Raw genomic sequence first — 4,587 nt, forward strand, 5'->3', positions numbered from 1 at the left:
TAGCTGTACATACAACATAAGCAAAAGAGTGTAATTTGTACATGCAGTATGTGAAGTAATAATCCATTTGAAATTTGCAGCATGGAGAAACATGAATACATACAGCTTTCACTTGCTAACATAAAGGATTACTAGATATGAAATGTTTCTGATGGCAACTTTGAAGATGCATGGAGCTTATAGTTACTTGGGAAAGGAGTCACCACAGACACAAGAGGAAAAGGAAGAGGTCGATGGAGGTGAAAGGCAAAGTAACGGGTAAGATAGAATGTAAAGAGCATGGGTGGCTCTATCCAGGTGCAGCACATGAACATAACCACTTATTGTTTAGGTATTGCTTGAGCTGAGATCTGAAATTATGTAGAGTCTGCATTTCTCTGATTTTTGAGGGGGGGGGTCCAGTGATTAGAGACATAGAGTATAGAGAGTCACCAGCATTACTACTGAATTGTGTAATAAGTGGGGGGGGACTTTTTGTTGGATACTAGGTCTCTGGTACAAGAATGGTATTGTAGGGTGATCTGGAGTGCATATCATTTTTCTGGAGTGTAGATAAGTTAATGAGCAGTGACCATTTGGAATTAGGGCAAGTAATGGCATAGTCAAGCCATTTTAGTTCCTTTAGAGCTTTCCAGTGGTGAGATTTGTGTGACTAGTTTGTAACAAACTTAGCAATTGTATTGTAACATATCCCAAATTTGTATTTATCAGTTTTGTTAAAGTTGGTGAGAATTGGTGATGTGTATGTAAGGCTTAGAGTAGGTAAGTTCTGGCTATGGATTGTCTAGTGGAATTGGAGAGGTACGGTTTGGCCCTGTGAAAGTAGCTAAGTTTAATTTGGGTTTTTCATTGGTCAGGACACCCATAGCTGGCCTTAGGCATAGGCCAACTAGGCAGCCGCCTAGGGTGCCACTGTAGCAGGGGCAGGTTTTCAGTATTTATTTGGTGTAGGTAGACCAGGATGGGGGCACCAGGTGGTGTGGGGGGGTGCTGTGGTGCCTTTTTGCCTAGGGCACCAGTTGACCTAAGGCTGCTCCTGAGGACACCTAGTAACTTAGTTTGGTGAACTGCTTCTTGTCTGGTGTCATTGGATGAATAGATATAAAATAAGTGTTTTATGTCTGATAGAGTCAGTAATAAAGAACATTAGTTTCATTTTATTTGCGTTAAGGAGAAGTTGGGAATTGGGTTGCTAGGATTCTGATGCTGTAAAAGAGAGATGAGTGAGTTTTGGTAGTTTGGAGAGGTTTTGGGGTAGAACAAATGAGTGTAGTGTTGTCCACATATTGGACAATGGATCCCAAGTTTGTTGCAATATAGCGTTCATTTGTGAATACTTGTGAAACACCTATCATTACTGGAAGAGGTGGAGAAAGTTCTTGTTGTCATTTTACGACTTGTCTATTGGTTAGGCACCTATGGTGCCAGGACAGGGATGAAGCTACCATATTAGATGTTTACAGTTAAAAACATAGAATAGTATGATTTGTTTATTCTTGTTAACAGACAAAGGCTTTCCAATCACCCAATGAAAAATATTCTCACAGGATATGTAAAAACAGAAATAACATTGGCAAATTTTCGTCAGCTGTAACAGAACTCTACAAAGTAACATCACTTGCTGCCTGCAATTAAATATGACACTGTAAAGTGGGTGCAGCCAAGGAAATAATCTCTGTCCCAAACCAGTTTTTATGTCTTGTAACAGTACCACCTAAAACAAAGCAATGAAAGTGAAATTGTAGTAATTATTATGTATTTTCAGGTTGAGCTTCAATACCCGTAAATATACATTAAATGTCTTCCAGCTGGACAGAAAAAAAAAATAACTGAAATGATGGAGAAAGACTGACAAGTCAGAAGACAAGAAGGAAGGGCTGGAAGGAAGAGGAGAGCTGCCAGAAAGGAGCTCACTGAGTTCATGTGCATGGATTATGTTCTAGTCCACAAATGTCAGACCAGAACGTTGAAATCCATCAGTAATTATAGATTACTGCTTCTTTAAGCATGTAGACTGTACTTTGGGGTTGTTATTTCTGGTCCTCTGATTTGAATTACAAGAAACTGTTCTGAGGGAATTGATTGGGAATTTTTTTTAATAATATATTTTGATCTGAAGCTGAAGTATACTTATCTTGCTTTAAGCTGCAAACTGTTGTAGGCATGGAATAGAAACACATCTTCTTTCCTTCCTACGGGGTTTGACCTTTTCCCCTATAGTTGTTTGCCTAATGTATTAACATATTTAAGTAAGGAGGCCAATAGATACAACCCCTGAAATAGGGTGTGTGGTACAGGAGCTCTTTTCTCACTACAAAAAAATATATATTTATTTATTTGCTTGCTTGTGATCTTTGATGCTAGTGTAAGATTTTTGTTTCCATTTTGTTTCTAGTTGGCAAGATGTCACTGTCTTGAGGTTTTGTACAAAATCCTTAAGAAAGCATTATTAAATAATTAGGCATGTAGTTTCATGAAGGTCAGCATATAGTCTTCATACTGTGGCATACAAGGATGAAGCCCTGAATGTCACATGACCCTGGTTCGGTTAGCAGCCTTGGCACTGTGGTACCTGGTAATAGAGGAAGAGGAATGATGATGCCTGCTCACCGCTTTCAGATGGAGCAGTTTGGAGATATGCTCAAGGTTCCTGTCCATGTCATGGGCAGACATTGTGATAGCACGGCCAAGGCAGAGATGACTGCTGCACTATAAATTTACTAGGAAAAAATTAGCTACGTCACCATATGTCTGAAAGAGCTTCTCTGCGATAATATTGCATATCAATTTATGATGTAAGCCAGGCACATCGGGGATTGGCATAACTTGGCTGGCTGTGAAGAAGATTTGATATATGCTGGAAAGCAGAAATCAGAGGCAACTGGTGAAAGAAAGAAAAGACTAAACATGTGGAATTTAAGGAAATCAGATGCCTTTGCACCATGCGGTGGTGGTGCTGCGGTAGCGTTATCGCCTCACAGTTAGACGTCTTCCGTTCGATTCTCAGAGCGTCTTCTTTGTGGCGACATGCGTGGACGGGCGTTCCTTTGTTGAAGGTTGTGTGTTAGGCCTGGCATGCCAGCACGTAAAACTCTACTGCCAATCATTAGCGGACAGGAAATCTGCTGTGGCGACCCCTAACCGGGAAAAGCCGAAAAACACAAACAAACCATGTTCTTCATTCGCAACATGCAAAACAGACATAGACACAGCCCACAAATGCAAATTAGAACGTATGCATCACTTATGGGCATATAGATTAATGAGGTAGTCCTTTTTTAGAAGCTATAACATTTCTAACAATCTGTTGCCATTTTCTGTTCTATGTTACCAAAATCTCACCAGTTATCATTGCATCATTAAAACTGTATCTACCTCAGCTTGGATCAGAACTCCAGTTCAGCTGACCTGTTTGTCATTGTCACCCAGAAGATTTGCTTACATAAACAAAAAATGATAGTGATACTGCAGGACCTTTTCTTTGAATAGAACACACTGAGAGGGATCGTACTGACTGCGGCTGAGCAATTGCTGCTAGGAGTTTTACAGCAAGTGTAAGTTTAAGAATACAGCTGCAAATTTCTCTGATAATGTATGCATTCTTCCCTCTTAACTCTCTTTATTCCTAATTATAATTACTGGAGACTCCTAATTCTATGATTCTCATTGAAATTAATTCTATGTATCCATAAAAAGAAAATCTAACTTAATATCAGGAAAGTCAAATAATTCAGTGATCCCATCCACTTTGACCAACAAAGTTGGAAGGTATTTGAAAACAGCTAGGACACTGGCATAATAAAATCTCTCCCTGACTTCTCTAAAATAATTTTAACTAAGAAAATAAGAACATAGACAATCAGTCAAAGACACTAGAAGATGCCTAGCTATAACACATTTAAGCAGGCACTTTTAAGTTCTTGTTCCCTGTTTTGATCATGAAATAGTGCTAACCTCCCAAATCGAGCAAGGACATATACATGGTAACATGGATTTAAATCTGAGTCTACCAAACCAGTCAGCGAAACTTACCTTAAAGGACGCCAAAATAATACTTTTTCACCTGTAATAGTAACTTATTCCATAGACTATTACATATGGCCATTTTACCTGTTTTGGTGTAAATTTAGGTGATTAATGTGAGTGTTTGCAAAGCCACTGGTCTTGAAATGGGGTAATAGATACCAGTGTCTTGGCTCAACAGGTTGTTACTTACCAGTGGTACGGAAAATAAGAGGGCTGTTAGTTCTATTCACAATCCAGGGGATCAGTTTCTTTTTCAATGGGTGACTCTGTAGTGCAGCAATATAGTGTACTGCACTCCTGAGTGTGCCATCCTTCTGATGGTCATTAAACCTAGTTTTTATCTGCCGACTTGGTGGTAGCTCTGGTGAATTTAAAGAATTCCATGGCACTTTAGCACTTATTAAAAAAGAGAAGGGTGTTTTATTTATTTATTTATTTAATCATTTTGCCATACCTTATTTATACTTTAACAAAGCATTCAAAATTGCCTCATACACCATGCTTTCATTTTAACAGGGGAAAACCCAACCAAAGTGCAATGGGCGAGCTTCTCTGTGGGGA

At 39.1% G+C, this 4,587-nt stretch overlaps 1 pseudogene; it reads right to left on the minus strand.

Moving 5' to 3' along the window:
* Positions 1-4,494: 4,494 nt before the first annotated feature.
* LOC122795119 overlaps positions 4,495-4,587 on the minus strand; it is a 139-nt pseudogene continuing 46 nt past the window's right edge.

The sequence above is a fragment of the Protopterus annectens genome, chromosome 2.part1, assembly GCF_019279795.1.
Source record: "Protopterus annectens isolate FY-2018-M chromosome 2.part1, PAN1.0, whole genome shotgun sequence".
NCBI lineage: Eukaryota > Metazoa > Chordata > Ceratodontiformes > Protopteridae > Protopterus > Protopterus annectens.